The sequence below is a fragment of the Dermochelys coriacea genome, chromosome 6 (assembly GCF_009764565.3).
Source record: "Dermochelys coriacea isolate rDerCor1 chromosome 6, rDerCor1.pri.v4, whole genome shotgun sequence".
Classification (NCBI taxonomy): Eukaryota; Metazoa; Chordata; order Testudines; family Dermochelyidae; genus Dermochelys; species Dermochelys coriacea.
In genome coordinates this window covers 62,932,013-62,948,939 of record NC_050073.1, presented here as the reverse complement: position 1 = coordinate 62,948,939, position 16,927 = coordinate 62,932,013, and the positions used below count along the sequence as shown (strand labels likewise).

Below are 16,927 nucleotides of genomic sequence, written 5' to 3'. Positions count from 1 at the left end.
TGACGGTCTGACGGTAGAAGAACGCCGCGGGCTGGTATACGCAGGAACCGGCTGGGGCTTCTGGGCTGCGCGTGCGCAGTTGTCGTTGGTTGGGGGAGGTGCCGGTGCCTCCACCGCCCCCGCGGCCGGGTCTCCGTGGCCCGCTCGTTTGTCTGCTCCCGGCTGGGCGGTTAGCGCCGGTTTTGTGGGCACCTGCCTCTGGGGAGCTGTTTCCCCCGGGCTGCTCAAGCGATACGGCAGCCGCTGACGTGGCGACGAGCCGTTCCAGCCGGTCCTCGCTCTCCGCCCGGATTGGACTAGGCCGAGGTCGCCGGCTCGCAGCGGGTCAGGAGTGTGAGCTCATGCCCCCTGTCCCCGGAACACCGCTTCCCTGAGGTTCGGCGTGCGGGCTGGGATGGGAGCTTGCTACGGAGTATTGAGGATCTGTAGGCACACACATGCCGCTCGCTGCTTTGTAGATTTGCTAGCTTAAGTTCAAAGGAGAAACTGAATTAGTAGAACAGCTTCACTTCTGCAGTGTTTTTTGTTTACACTGAACGTTCCTGGGACTGGGCGCCACAATCGCAAATATTTATGAGCAGTATAATATGCATAAATAGTTTAACGTGCGTTTAGTGTTTTTATAAGTACAGTGTTGTGTAATAAACAACAATATGTGCTACCTAGGAATTGGTGTGGTTTGCCTATTTTATAAGGAAAGAGAGCAACTCAAAATATGTAAAAAGAAAAGGAGTACTTGTGGCACCTTAGAGACTCTTTTTGCAAATACAGACTAACACGGCTGCTACTCTGAAACCTGTCAAAATATGTAGGAAGACCTAGCAACTAAGCATATAAAAGCCATCTGAGACATGCAAATTCTACTTAAAAGAAAAGGAGTACTTGTGGCACCGTAGAGACTAACAAATTTATTTGAGCATAAGCTTCCGTGGGCTACTTCATCGGATGCATGTAGTCCACAAAAGTTTATGCTCAAATAAATTCATTAGTCTCTAAGGTGCCACAAGTACTCCTGTTCTTTTTGCGGATACAAACTAACACGGCTACAACTCTGAAACAAATTCTACTGTAATTCCAGTGGCAAGAACCTACCCAAGTGTGTCATGTACATTATGACTGTTAGATTATCTTGTTTACCAGCAGTTAATCTTGCTGTTACAGGTCAACAGTAAGTCCCTCCTCTTAGGCCCCAGAGAACTCAGCAGTTCCCACAGCCTCAAGCTACAATTTGTTCCACAAGGACGCCCTCAAAACCTATACACTGTATGTAGTTTATTAATGTTAAAAGTTATGTTAGTTTTTTATTGTAAGTCAGGTATGTGCCTCAAATTCCTTTTCATCTGGTAGTTTATTCAGCTGCATGAGGAATTTAAATTGGGGCTTTAGGGGGAGAATAGAGTTCTATTTAATGTTTTGCTGCTGACTTGCTGTGTTACCTTGTGCCAGTCACTTCCACTCAATGTCCGTTTTGACCTTGTAAAATGGGGACAATAATACCCACTTTACAGGGGTGTTGTGAGGTCAAATTCACTTTGAGATCCTTGATCCTTCTGTCCTTGAATAGAAATGCAGAATATTGTTCACTGAAGCACTCTAGGAGGTTCCAGTAACATTTTGGTATAAATACACCTGAAGTGAGGCTAGTGTTCTCTGATGGAATTGGGGAAAGTTTTACGAAAGAAACAGACAGGTAAGTACAGGGAAAGAAACAGGTGTTTTCTCACTGAAGCCCAGCTTCTACTGAGAGATTTGGAAGCGACACCCGTGTTTCCATGGAGACATAAAAGTTCACATGTACCCTTCCAGCACCAGTAAGGCAAGCTACAGGTGTTGTTTTAAAAAATGAGCAATCCTCCTATACAAAGGAATTGAGGACCCTGAGCAAAAATCAGAGGTTTGGAAGCTGTGCAAGCTGTCACGGCTTCTATGCCCTCTGAAATTCCTTGTCTAAAATACACAATAGCAGTAAGTAGATTAAAGGAAAACCCACTTTGAAATGTAAATGTAATTAAATGTCACATTCTCTCTCCCCTTTCATAACTCTCCCCAAAATTAATTAAAAGCTTAGAACCTCATTTTCTTTAACAATTTAACATAGATAGGAAGGAAACCACACCCTTCTGTCAAGACAGATTGTTCCAGGAGGGTCGTTCTCTAGTCCTTTCTTGCTTTCCTGAATAAAATAGAAGAATTGCAAATAAAGTCTGGGTGGAACAGCTATAGGACCATAACATAGTAATTGGAGGTGAAAAGGTGGCAAGGGTACAGGACAGTCCTAGGTGGGCAGCAAAAGGTAGGTAGAAGGGGGGGCAGGACAGGAGGTAAGGAGAGGGGGTCAAGAGGAAACCATAAGCAGCAGGAGGTTAGGACAATGGTGGGTAGGGAATAGGGGAAGGGTGTAGAGGCAGGTTGCAGAGATAAATGGCTAGCAGATGGCAGGAAGCATAGGGACTGGATTGAGAAGGGGTGGCCAGCCTGAGGCCCTTGGGACTCCTAAGAATCGGCCTTGAGAATGAGCGTGTTATGAAGAAAAATATATTTTATTACTAACTTAAAATGTGTTCCCTGCAAACTATTTTTCAGGAAGGGATGAGTGAAGAGCAAAGCAGCCTCTGAGCTCCTACTCCTTTAAGAACAGGGAAAGCAGAGGGTTGGAGCCATGTAACCTTCTCAAGATTGGGAGCGGACTGGAGGCCAACCAACCATACAGCAGCTGATATAGGACACACTGGGGCATCCAGGAGAGAGAATGATTGGTGGCAGGAACCTTACAAAAAGACGTAGAGTTCCCATGATAAATATAAAGGTAAGGGTAAACACCTTTAAAATCCCTCCTGGCCAGAGAAAAAACCCTTTCACCTGTAAAGGGTTAAGAAGCTAGGTTAACCCCGCTGGCACCTGACCAAAATGACCAATGAGGAGACAAGATACTTTCAAAAGATGTGGGGAGGGAGAAACAAAGCCTCTCTCTCTCTGTCTGTGTGATGCTTTTGCCAGGGACAGAATGGGAATGGAGTCTTAGAACTTAGTAAGTAATCTAGCTAGAGATGTGTTAGATTCTGATTCCTTTAAATGGCTGAGAAAATAAGCTGTGCTGAATGGAATGGATATTCCTGTTTTTGTGTCTTTTTGTAACTTAAAGTTTTGCCTACAGGGATTCTCTATGTTTTGAATCTAATTACCCTGTAAGGTATTTGCCATCCTGATTTTACAGAGGTGATTCTTTTTACTTTTTCTTCTATTAAAATTCTTCTTTTAAGAATCTGATTGCTTTTTCATTGTTCTTAAGACCTAAGGGTTTGGGTCTGTGTTCACCTAAGCAAACTGGTGAGGATTTTTATCAAGCCTTCCCCAGGAAAGGGGGTATAAGGGTTAGGAGGATTTTGGGGGGGAAAGACGTTTCCAAATGGACTCTTTCCCAGTAATATACCGGTTAGACATTTGGTGGTGGTAGCGATAAAGTCCAAGGGCAAAAGGTCAAATAGTTTCTACCTTGGGGAAGTTTTAACCTAAGCTGGTAAGAATAAGCTTAGGAGGTTTTCATGCAGGTCCCCACATCTGTACCCTAGAGTTCAGAGTGGGGAAGGAACCTTGACAGTGCCCCTACTGTAATAGATCTTAGAAAGATCGTGGGGCCTTAGCCACTGCCTTTAATTGATTTGGGGGGATTTTAGGTATGGGGTGGATTTCCTGAGGAGCATGGCAGTTGGGGAGAGAAGAAGGGAGAGATTTGGGTGCTAGGTTATGTTTTTGGGATTGCTGGGATCATGTTAAAGGAGGGAGGCTGAGTTCCTTAGGGCTGGTTGGAGGGAGGCAAGGGTGGGTGTTCCTGGGAAAGAAATAGTTTATTTCAGGCATTGTGAGTGAACGTGATGGTTTAACAGGGGATGGGTGGGGAAAGAAGGCAGAGCTGGGCATGTCTCTGTAGGATGGTGTGATTTGATGTGTAGTCCACCCAGGTCTTGAAGGGGTTAATGTGAGTCTGAGAGGTCAAGTAACATACCGGGGGGAGAGAGACAGCCAGGATTAACTGGTAATCCCCGCTGGGGAGCTGGATGGTAAGTATAGAGTCTGGAAGTTGGCTGTGGAAAGAGAGTCTAGTCACCCTCTGTGGGATAGAAGAGGTAGGAAGTGTTCTGGTGGTCAATAAGGAGTCTGAAGAAGTAGACCTTAGCTGCTAGCTATAGGGTCTCTGGGCTGGAACCCAGAGTGGAGGGAGGACCTAGGTCTCCTACCAGCTACTGTAGCAGGTGGGGTGAAGTCTCCTGGATAAGGAGTGTAAGGACCACAGATCCCAGCGACACAGGGAAGAGCTGCTATGAAGTCATTGGATTGTAGCTGGGTTGGGCTCTCTGTGTCCTGGAATGGATTGACTCTAAAGTGTGACCTTGCTGGAAGCCCATGTTGCAGGAAGAGAGACCACTGCAGAATGCAGTGGCTATTGGGGGGGACATCATATGGGAAGACAGCTGCTATGCCATGTCTGGCCATATGGAGGCGCTCCTGCAGTGAGCGAGCCCTTTTATAGAATCATAGAATATCAGGGTTGGAAGGGACAAAAGCAGGGCTCTTAAAAAAGTTATCCACTGCTTCACTTTCCAGGCCCAGCTTCAACTGCTTAAAATCTAGTTTGGCACGGGGAACATGAGTGGAAAGTTGCTGTTATAGACTGCTCAATTTCTTAAGAATTTAAGACAGAGTGAGAATGGGGGTGGGGGGAATGGCAACTTTAAACTGCCTTTCCCCTCCTACCTGTGGCTCTTTGAAATTTTGAAATAATCCTTTTGGTACTTGGCTCGAGGTGGTTGGACAACACAGGGTTATTGGAAGGTGAGCAACGGAGGGACAGATCAGCAAGAGCCACTAGTAGGAAACAGACAGTTGAGAGCTAGGTCACTGGCAGGCAGGTGGGCAATGAGAGGCAATCCTCAGGTGGGTAAGGTGTCAGGAAGAGCCAAGGACGGCAATCAGTCAGCAGGGTGCTAAGGTAGCAGCAGCAGAACAACAGGAGGAAGGAAATGTAACTGATGGCTTCTTCATATAGTCTCTTGCTTAAAACAAACAAACAAAAACAAAAAAACCCCTTTTTAAACCTGTAGTTGTTTGTTTCTGCACAACTGGCTTTTTTGCCTTCCCCTCTTCATCCAGGGTGTGGAGGTTCCAAATTGAATGTTAGAAAACAGGAATGGTCAGGTAAGGTCTCCACCTGGGCCTCTCCAAAATATTGTCAGGGTTACAATAAAACACAAACCCCACACTTAAGAAAACTGGGAAATGCTGAGTTAGGATCCCCCTTGCAAAATGCCAAAACTAGATTTTTGCCATTCCCAAAAGTTTAATTTAGAAAACTCAAATGTTGGGGAAACCAGGAAATCCACTTACTTGTTTTGTTGAATGTTTTGTCCCCGTTTTTCTTACTTGGCCTTCACAGGCTTGTTAAACGAGGGAAAATGTGCTGCTTGGGAAGTGCGTGTGGCATGATAGCGGTCCTAAGTGGCTGTTCTTCCAGGATTCAACTCTTGGTTCAGTGACTTGTACTTTAACTTTTAAGTACCTAGCACTAAAAGTGACTCAGAGCAAGGCCTGTGGGGTGCAGATGATTGGAAAATTCCCAAGTGGCTGTGATAGACTACTAGGTTGTTTTTGAAGTGCTGTTGCCTGCAGAGCTGGGCCCTCAGTCAGCTGCCACCACGCTCCAGCCGCCCAGCTCTGAAGTCAACAGCTCAGAAGTAAGCGTGGCATCATGGGCAGTGGATGGAGCCCCCTTTGGGGAGGCTAGACCCAATTCCGCTCCTTCTGCCTGCCCCTTTCCCCAGAGCAGGAGCTCCAAGTCCGTCCCCCACCTCGGCCGGAGGACTACCGAGCTGGTCGGAGCCCTGAGACACCCCCTCAGCTGCCCAGAGGAGCCCCCAGCCAGCTGCAGCCCCAAGCTCCCCTGCCCAGAGTCCCGGGCCAGCTGCAGCCACACCGTGCCTCCCCTCCCCAGACTCCAAGCCGCCTGGAGAAAAGCCTGCATCTCTTTTCTCCGGAAGAAGCTTTTGCTATGCCCCACGCAGGTTCTGGGGCGGCTGAGGTGTGTACCTTCTCAGCCGCCCTGGAAACTGCATGTGGCATAATAAATCAACCCCCACCCGCCCCCAAAATCCTACAACCGGGGGTCCGGAGGCTGTGGCAGCCTCCCCTGGCCTATTATACCCACCACCCATGTGTGGAATGGTATGATATTGCCACCCTTACTTCTGCACTGCTGCTGGCACGGTGCTGCCTTCAGAGCTGAGTGCCTAGCCAACAGCCGCCGCTCTCCAGCTGCCCAGCTCGGAAGGCAGCACATAAATAAGGGTGGCAATACCGCCACCCCCCTAAAATAACCTTGTGACCCCCCCCCTCCCCCGCCACACTCTCTTGTGTCAGGACCCCCAATTTGAGAAACGTTTGTCTCCCCATGAAATCTGTGTAGTATAGGGTAAAAGCACACACACACCAGATTTCACGGTGTGCGACATATTTTTCATGGCCATGAATTTGGTAGGGCCCTAGTTATTGAATTCCGGTTTATATCCTCCTGCATTAGCTTGTGAAGGCAGGAATTGCCACAAAACATCAATAGCTGGATTATGACAGTATACACTAACAATCGTGATCGTCCACTTGTTGCATTCATGTGGCATCTGAGAACTTGTACTTCCAGTACATAGGTTTCTGCTTGTCAAGTTAGAGATGTAGCTTCCCCAGACATGCCAGGGAATCAGTCTATAAACACTGGAACAGATCTGATTCCATCCAGTGGAGGGCAGTAGTACACTTACAAAAACACACTGCAAGATCTGCAGTGTGTTCCTTTTGGAGTATTCTTGTAACCAGCTTTGTGCCCGTATTGCAATTCTATAATAATCAATTTAATATTTTAATTTTAATGTGTATTTATTTGTATTTAAGTCCCAGAGGATGCTGAAGATGCTTAGAGAAGATTTACTGAAGGTGTTTGAAGAAGTCTGCTCTGTATCCTGCAATATCAACTTCATCTCCACTGAAGGAAGGAGGCTCTCAAATACACCAAAAAGATGGAAAGTAAAATGAACTTTCACAGTAAAGTCTTTTACGTGTTATAACAGTTTGTAAAATAAGACATGGTGTATGCAATGGGGCTGACTGTGTTAATGCAACATTACAGTGCTGCTCCACTCTGAGAAGTGATTCCTTGATAATTGCATTATGGGTTCTATACATATTGGCTCTCAATATTTTTCAAATGTGTTTAATAATGTGTGTATGTATGTATAATATAATATATAGTTTTAATCTACTAGCCTTAGTAATTCACAATTCAAGTTGGACTCAGTCAGCCTAGCTTCTTTCCTTGACATCCATTGTAAGCAGTTGGAGATGGTCTATAAGTAAAACTTTGCCCTCTGCTGCCCCTTTGCAGTCCTTCTGTGTGTGAGATTAGTCAGGTGTAACTGATTTGGGCTTAATACACTGTTCTGCTGAGGCTGCATAAGGAGAAATGGAATCAAGCTCATTGGTTGGTTCTGCAAAGCTAGCAAGAGTAAAAAGTAGTCAAAACTTTAGTTTAGAGTAAAACTTTCAAAAACATTTAACTTCCATTTTGAAAAATAACATTCGCAGTTAGAAGTCCATTGAAAGTAAATGGGACTTAGATTCTTAAGTGCCTTAGTCACTTCTGAAAATGGGACTAAGGCCTTGTCTACACTGCCACTTTACAGTGCTGCAGCTTTCTTGCTCGGGGGTGTGAAAAAACAGCCACGCTCCCAGCACTGGTAGCTACTCCCCTCGTGGAGGTGGCTCTTTTTTTTTTTTTTTTTTTTTTTTTTTTACCGCGCTGGGAGTGCTGCGACTACACAGCCACGTTAAAGAGCTGCCATGGCAGAGCTTTAACGTTGCTAGTGAAGACATACCCTTAGTTTCCAAAGTGACTTAGGTGCTGTGAAAATGGCTTGCATTTAGTTTTAAGGATGCTAATGTCAATGGTCATTCTTGTATCTTGTTCTATAGTCTTAGTCTAAATCCAGTGAAAATTCTGTCTCCTCCCAAACCAGCCCTATGGATTGATAGTGTCACTGCTCTGGTGGAAGGAAGCTGTTGTGGAAGGTCATGGAAGCGGAGGTGATCCCATGGAGAGCTGAGAATGTCAGGACAGAGAATTTGAGTTGGACTCTGTATTCAGTGGGGAGCCAATACAGAGTGAAATACTGGGATGATGTGCTCATGGAGAGGCTATGGGGAAACACCCTCACCACAAAAAAGTGTGCCATGATCTGCAGATGGTTGGTATCTTGTTATAAGTAATATCCTTTGAGGAAAAGACTTTGCTGGATGTCACTATTTTTTTTTTCTCTCTCCCCCCTGCCCCCTTCCCGCTGAGTCATTGTATCCGTTTACAGATTCTTAATGCAGGGTTGCTGGAAGGTTATCCTGAACTGCAACATATTCATGAAAGCCTGATGAAAAGTGGAAAGAACTGCCTAGTATCCCAGAGGAAACATTTTGCCCTAGATGCAATACTATTGTCAGCTACTTCAGCCCCTTATTAGTCTCCTTCAGGTGTGAAGTTGAACCTTCATGCATCTGGAAAGTATTTCCCTTCTACTGAGCAATACCAGAGGGCAGGGCCTTGGAGCTTGATTTCCTGTTGGAGTAGCAATCAATGGCATGGAGTCTGGTTATCTTCTTGGCAACTTGTTTACTTACAAAATATACAACATTCTTTGAACAGAGGGGGTCGCATATGGTATGTAGGCAAGGTCCCTCTTTCAGGACTCTTAGCCCCAAACCAGTGCTTACTTCCCAGGAAACAACTCTGTATCAAGAACTAACTCTAATTAGAGATATGAACACAGAGTACGAACTCTGTTGCTATTTGTAACAGCTCCTCCCAAAGAAACTGTATGACAAAACTGACAATAATATAGCGTTTCTTCAAACCCTGTACCCTGTTCCCATGTGAAGAAAACAAATTTGTAAGGTTATATGGAAGAGTGATATCTAGTTACTCTTGCCATAACAATATCTAATGTTGGACATAGGACAGCCTCCCCTTCTGTTGGCTGGAGATTTATGTTGTTGAATCTCCTGTATCTGAGTGCTCTGTTTCTGAAGAAAAAGGGAGGTGCAAGGTTTTATGAAGTATGCAGGCCACTGTTGTGACAACTGGACCTATATATTTATCCAAATTATGAGCTCAACTGTAAAAACTATGTAAAAGTTCATAAGATCTTACAATAACCTATAATAATAAATGTTGATGGGAAAAGGTCTGATAGGGAGACAGAATAACTAGATTAGTCTAAACAAAAAAGACCAAGTTGATATGATTCAAGGACTGTGTTGAGATTCTACTTGCTAAAAGCAAGAAATGTGGAGCCAGAAGTTAATGAGCCTATACTGGGCTTAATTGTTCAACAAAATAATGAGGGGATGGGCTATTCCACCCATTACCCCCTTTTTAGTTCCTTAAAATAAATGTTTTTGTGGGGAAAGAACAAAAAGAAAAGAGTGAAAGAACAGATGGACACTACTGGAGTGAGCTTCAACATCTTGGCTGCCACCCGAACTGTCTCCTGGGCCCCCCTCTTCTTTGCCTTTGTACTGAGGGATGTCCTGACCTGAGAGAGGGACCCAGATGACATCACCACCCTGCTGGCCCCAGATCAATCCCAAACACCACTAGGGATGAACGGTTATTACTACCTTTGATACAAAAAGGCTGTCAAATAAGGGGGTTTTCCTTCTAAGATTGGACTTTAGCAGCAGCAATGACTCCAGCCCATTTCAACTAATTTCTCTTTTCCTCAAAAGGACCGTTATTACCATCTTTAATGCAATCTAGGAGACTGTCAAACAGGGAGTTTTTCCTTCTAAAAACTGTCTGCAGCTAAAGAGAAAGGGAACAAGGGCTGCTGTTTAAAATCAAAGCCCTATTTAACACTTTACATTTTGAATGCTTAGGCTGTTTTTCATTTTTCTCTGTATTTTTCAGAAAAGGTTAAATGATGTTTAATGGTGTATTTGCCATGGTGCTAAGCAGGCTGAGGTCTCTGTATGCCAATCCCCAGTCTTTGTTTCCAAATGTTTGATGTTGGACAGTGACTGGTTTATGTTAACACCTTTAGCTCAGTTATTCCATCTAAATTCATACAACACAACTCTCAAATTTTCTCCTATTAGAACAAAAAAGACTGATTGTGGGAGCTTTCCAGTCACTTAAAACACATAGTGTTTTTCATTTGAGGCCTTTCAGGAGTACTATGCTGAAGGAAAAGGGTTCAGAGCAGGGAGGGTTAATGTGGGAAAGTAGGTGGTTCTTTATCAACAGTATCAACATATGAAGAGGCTACATGGGGTGGTTTGGCTTATTTGTTGGGGTGTGGGAGAATGAGAGGGAATTAAAACAAACAATGTCAGGCTCCAGTGGCCAGAGTGTGCCCATGAGGATAAGATTGCAAAGTTGGGTTCTGTGTGAAGCTCTCCCACCAACATAACGCTGTCTACACAGTGTGTTAAGGTCGGTATAGTGATACCGAAGTAAGTATATAGTGTAGACCAAGCCTCAGTCATTTTTAGCCTCAGACTTATTTGGAAGCAGTAAACTGTTTTGGAAGGAACTAGTAGATGAATCAAACTTGTAAACTAACAAATCTCTACAGAGAATGTATATGTTGCCACTATTCTTAGTAAAGTCTAGTGAGAAGGTCTTCAGGAGTAGAAAAGAGACTGAAATTGGATACCTATGTTATGGAGCTGAGAGACAGTTCCAGTCTTTCATTTTTAAAATACTGGTAGCTACATAACTTCCTGGTATATAGGTTCCAAAAATCTTTGACTTTGGACTTGATTGGATGGAAATTAAAGGAATAGGTAAGAGCTATTAAAAATGACTTAGAGTTGGTTGAGTTATCATTCCCCACAAGAAAGTACTTTCTAATTAGGAACTGGAAATCTATCCAAGTCCCCAGGAAAGAACTGCTAAGGTAACTGGCTGTAGGATCTAAATGGCATACTCTGTGCTATGACCTTGTGGGGGATCAGGAAGGATGACAGATGGAGTACACTGTATGAAATGACTGAGAGCTTCCAGAGGCTACCAGACCATGGAGTATAAAATGGATTAATTACCTGACAAGATGTAATTGATTTTTCTTCCTAGGCAACAACTGAGTGTAAGTTGACTAATAGCCATGTACTCATTTTCTCTATAAAACATACCTGATTTTATAAAGGACACAGAACAAGATAAAGGAGAGGGGGAAAGCAATTGTGTCAACTGGTGGAGCATCCTCACCCTGAATATTGAATTAAGGTTTTGTTACCTCTGGTCAAAATGACACACGAGAGAGAGAGAAAATAAACAAGCGATTCAGTGCAATATACTGTACATGTGTGTAGTTGGGGGTAAGGAGAACTTTCATATGAGGAAAAATTAAGAAAATAGTATTTTATTTGGGGATAAAAGATCATACTTGAATATGACAGAGGTATATAGAATAGTTCCCATCATGCAAGAGCAAGGAGGCTCAACAAAACTGAGATGATAAATGGATGTTATTGTTTATGTACTGCAGCACTCTAGATGCTCTGTGTCAAACAAATGACTGCTTTGTTCCTGACCTGAAGAGTTGACCATTTAAGACCCTCATTCTGCAGTTGGACCCATGTGAGCAAATCCTTATGCCTGGCTGGAGCCTCATTGTATTCACTGGCACTTGGAATGGGCATGAGGATCCATCCATGCAGGATCAAGGCCAATCCTATAAAATGCTGAGTAGGCCTGGCTTAAAAAAGGTTTGTTTAAATTTGGGATTTTTTTTTCTTTTGGTGGAAATCTGAAAACAAACAAACAAAAAAACTTCAGCCAAAATGTGAAATGCTGCTGTGATGCTTCATGGGAGTTGCAGTCTGGATAGTTCATGCTCCCATTCTGCTCTGTAGGCTGCACAGAAGGAGAGACATAGTCCATCTGGGCAGCATGGCTCATAGAAGAGAATGAGGACACCAGGCAACTGAATTTTCATGAGGCGTGGCAACAGCATTTCCAGAAATGTGCACAAATGATGAAGTGACTTGGTATGACATTTTTCATAATTTACTTTTGGGCTGTTATGCAACCTGTGTGTGGGTCGTCATCCCCCCCCCCAGTGTCCCCAAAACAGATCACTTTTGAAAATTCAAAATGAAATAAAGAAAAATATCAACTTTTGAGCTCTTTTCTTTTTCTTTTCTCATCCTGACTAGAACTCAGAACACACACAGATTGGTCAGTGTGCCTCAGGGAAGAGGTTTTTGAAGGTGGAGAGTGGCTCTAGAATTTTCATTGGGAAGCTCTCCAATGCATGAGGGTACCATGAAAGGGGGAACGAAGTAAGGAGCAGCTAGAGGCAGGTGTGTGTAGCTTCTTAATTGTTAGACTTGTTTTCTGTGTACTGCTTCTTTAAATTTCTAGTTATCTGCCTGGGTGGTTGCCATTTTGTGACTTAGAATTGCTGCAACATAGAACAACAGAGATGGACACTGGTTTCTCTTATGGAGCCTTTACTCTTGTTCGTTCTTGGTTTTTGTTTTGGTATGAAAGATTCATTCACTCTCAGTATATGATCTGAAAAACAACAGACAAAAAGGACAGAGAGAAGTCTGGAAAATGGGGATTAGAAGCTTGTGTGAGAGCCAGTGAGTTCAGAGGTATGCTGAAGGTGGGGGCAGTATTATGAAGAACTTTCAAATTCTGAGAAGCATGTAAGCTGCATAGAATTCTACAGGAAGCCAGCTCCGAAAAGAAGTGGAATGTGGTCAGAGGAAGCTTATTTAGATTTATAATGATTAAAGAGTGCCTATCTGAGGCTCTGGGCTCCCTAATACTTATACAATATAATGAAAACCTAGCAACCCTGAAATCATTCAACCAGGAACTCAGCCAGCCCCCTGTAGAAACTCCTTTTATTTGCTTCCCATGATGATAAATGGATGGAAAGGAAACTTTTTTTTTTAATTCAACAGATCTTTTGGAGCTATATTCTCATGGGGCACTATTGATGCAAATAATTGTAGACCTCAATCCACCAGATCACCTAAGCAAATGCATAATTTTAATGATGTGACTAACCCCACTTATCTCAATGCAGCTACTCTGGTCTCTTAATGTTATCTCATGCTTACATTCTTTGATGGATCAGGGTCTTAGCCCCCAAGACTAGCTATTTGTATCTGGATAGCAATGGCATCTACTGCTATACTAGCTGGAGTGAAATATGTATGGCTATCACTGCTTCACAGCAAAAGCAGACCACCAGATGGAGTCAGGAAGAAATGTCTCCACCATGGTATAATAATGCACAATTAAGCTCTTTATGCTTTCTTCTGAAGCCTCAGGATTTGCTCACTGTAGGAGACGATGCCAGGCTAGATGGACCATTTTGTTCCTCTATGGTGACTTGTATTTGTGACAATATATGGTTATTTGACTAATGGCTGAATATATATCTGAATATATATTTGAATGTGCAGTCACAGATCCCATAATTCAGAAAGCTGCTCTAGTGAGTAAACATCAAGTGAAGAATTAATCTTTATTTGTGAGGAATCCATTCTAGCAAGAAATTAAACTCCTTCATCCAAAGGAGGGGGGCTATTATTGGTGTGGGTGGAGAAGAATCTTTGTTTTTTGGTAGGTTTTATAGACCTATTTTAGGCTTTTAAGCAACAGCCTAGGGTACTCTTTTCACATGATTGATTTCCTCTCTGCAGTCTGTGTCAGCTAGTGGCCAGGTCCAGCCCTGCTTAGCTTTTAAAATTAAATGAATAAGCCCAACTACAGTTGAACCAGTTTTCCCCTGTACCTTCAGGCAAGTGCTGCCCAGAGGGTGGGGCAAAAGGGCAAATCCATGGAACGATATGATTCTTGGATGAAACATGTCTACTGTGTACAACTCAAATGTACATATATGAATTCAAAAGACAATATAATGCTGAAAATGGGGAAAATGCTTATAAAATTGTGACAGACTCCATGTAAACATGAGAGGTCTTGCTGCAGCATTGAAGGCACTCCAGCTTAAATAAACTCTTACTGAGTTTTATTAAGTGGGTGGGCTACAACTGTAAATATAAATAACTCGCACACAGGGAATAAGTCTAAAGAGGTTTTATATTTTGGTAGAAATAAGCAAAGGTACAAAATGATTTGTCTCCCTGACCAGTCTGTCAGTGGACTTCTCAGTTCCAATCCTAGCAGATGGAAAATTCAACAAGCTGCAGACATTTAGTAGCATTTCATCAGAGTAGCAGCCATTTTAGTCTGTATTCACAAAAAGAAAAGGAGTACTTGTGGCACCTTAAGATAACAAATTTATTTGAGCATAAACTTTTGTGAGCTACAGCTCACTTCATCGGATGCATTCAGTGGAAAATACAGTGGGGAGATGATTTATATACACAGAGAACATGAAACAATGGGTTTTATCATACACACTGTAAGGAGAGTGATCACTTAAGATGAGCTATTACCAGCAGGAAGGGGGAGTGGGGGGAGGAAGAAAACCTTTTGTAGTGATAATCAAGGTGGGCCATTTCCAGCAGTGGACAAGAACGTCTGAGGAATAGTGTGTGTGTGGGGGGGGAATAACATGGAGAAATAGTTTTACTTTGTGTAATGACTCATCCATTGCCAGTCTCTATTCAAGCCTAAGTTAATTGTATCCAGTTTGCAAGTTAATTCCAATTCAGCAGTCTCTCATTGGAGTCTGTTTTTGAAGTTTTTTTTGTTGAAGAATAGCCACTCTTAGGTCTGTAATCGAGTGACCAGAGAGATTGAAGTGTTCTCCGACTGGTTTTTGAATGTTTTTTAATTCTTGACGTCTGATTTGTGTCCATTTATTCTTTTACGTAGAGACTGTCCAGTTTAACCAATGTACATGGCAGAGGGGCATTGCTGGCACATGATGGCATATATCACATTGTTAGATGCGCAGGTGAACGAGCCTCTGATAGTGTGGCTGATGTGATTAGGCCCTATCATGGTGTCCCCTGAATAGATATGTGGAGACAGCAACGGGCTTTGTGGCAAGGATAGGTTCCTGGGTTAGTAGTTCTGTTGTGTGGCTGCTGGTGAGTATTTGCTTCAGGTTGGGGGGCTGTCTGTAAGCAAGAACTGTCCTGTCTCCCAAGATCTGTGAGAGTGATGGGTCGTCCTTCAGGATAGGTTGTAGACCCTTGATGATGCATTAGAGAGGTTTTAGTTGGGGGCTGAAGGTGATGGCTAGTGGCGTTTTGTTATTTTCTTTGTTGGGCTTGTCCTGTAGTAGGTGACTTCTGGGTACTCTTCTGGCTCTGTCAATCCTCAGACGTTCTTGTCAACTGCTGGAAATGGCCCACCTTGATTATCACTACAAAAGGTTTTCTTCCCCCACCCCCCCGCTGGTAATAGCTCTTCTTAAGTGATCACTCTCCTTACAGTATGTATGATAACACCCATTGTTTCATGTTCTCTATGTATATAAATCATCTCCCCACTGTATTTTCCACTGAATGCATATGATGAAGTGAGCTGTAGTTCACGAAAGCTTATGCTCAAATAAATTTGTTAGTCTCTAAAGGTGCCACAAGTACTCCTTTTAATAGTATTGTATGTTGCAGATATGGTGGAGTGCAAGAATCACAAGCAGTGAAACCACTAGTGAAGAGACGAAGGGAATTCCACAAACTTTGGTGAAACTGAAGGAAGAACTCCTCTTGCCTGCAGACTTATGCAACAAAGTGGACTATTCATTTAAACAGTTAACATATTTTTAAAAATCATTTTACTGGCCACTTTCTGGTTTAAGACCCTACAAGCCATTGATGAAAGTAGTTTACTTCAAGACTCTGAAGTTACACTTGATGATGAATCAAGGCTGATGAAATCACTTCTAAGTGCACTGGAGGGCCTTTGAGAATCTTGGCCTCTGTTTTTTGACAAGTCAACATTTGTAGCAGCTGGTCTGGGCCTTGAACAAGATTTCAAAAAGAAAAGAGGAAAACTTTCCATGATGGAGATGACCACTGCATGTGGCCAGGAAAACCAAGAAACTTAATTCAAAGTTGATGTTTTTTACATTGCTCTAGATATGCTTATATGCAAAATTACAAGAAGATCTGAAACAACTGAAAAAATGAACAGCATATCTTCACTTATTTGGAGCCTGACAAGAAATGATGGCAAGTACAGTATCTCAAAAGTTCAAACTATCAAAATGCTACCAATACATTTGATGGAAGATGATTCTGTTGAAGAAATTCACCTTTTAAAATAAGCTGAGAGAGTGACTATTTGAAAAAGTGATTTTAATTAAGTTGTTAAACAAGACTTACGAAAAAGGACTGCAGAATATTTCCCCACATCTGCATTGCTCTAAGGATTTTTGTCTCTATGCTGATTTTGGTTTCCCAAGAGGAGTGATCCTTTAGCAAATTAGCCCTGCTGCTGCGCTTTTTTTTTTTTTTAAAGCCTCCAATCTACCATGGGTAAATAGCATGTATTGGCCTTAGTGATGCTGTCGATAGAGTATGATCTTGCAAGGAGCCTAAATTATAACTCATTTGTTGCTATCTTTTTGTTTTTGTAAAGATGTGATGTGATTTCTTTTGTGATAATAAATCAGCTTTAAAGTTTTCAATAGCATTCTTTTTATATTCTTTCATCTCCAGGGTGACTTTTCTGGAAAGGGGGCAGAGGTAGCCTCTGTTAAGCTGTCCTACAGTGGCTCAAGAACCTGAGTACCAAACTCAGGGCAGACTGTTAAGAGGCAGGGCACAGACCCCAAAGTAGCTGTGAGGTCTAAACTTAGATTTCACCAACCAATTATCAAGTGTAAACTCCTCAATAACTACAACAGTCTTAATGTGGAGTCACAGATAGACCAGAGTACCCAAGCGGACTATC

At 42.9% G+C, this 16,927-nt stretch overlaps 1 long non-coding RNA gene across 6 annotated transcripts; it reads left to right on the top strand.

Annotated features, from left to right (window-relative positions):
- Positions 1-11: 11 nt before the first annotated feature.
- On the top strand, positions 12-16,661 carry LOC119857939. Of its 6 annotated transcripts, none has more exons than XR_006281867.1 (8): positions 12-375; positions 2,584-2,806; positions 6,937-7,086; positions 8,014-8,285; positions 11,580-11,799; positions 11,947-12,081; positions 12,250-12,396; positions 15,643-16,661. It is a non-coding gene; the product is annotated as an uncharacterized LOC119857939 (long non-coding RNA). The 6 variants fall into 6 exon arrangements; XR_006281866.1 differs by having other exon boundaries at positions 13-375; positions 6,937-7,068; XR_005293739.2 differs by having other exon boundaries at positions 15-375; positions 6,937-7,068; positions 8,058-8,285.
- The last annotated feature ends 266 nt before the right edge of the window (positions 16,662-16,927 follow it).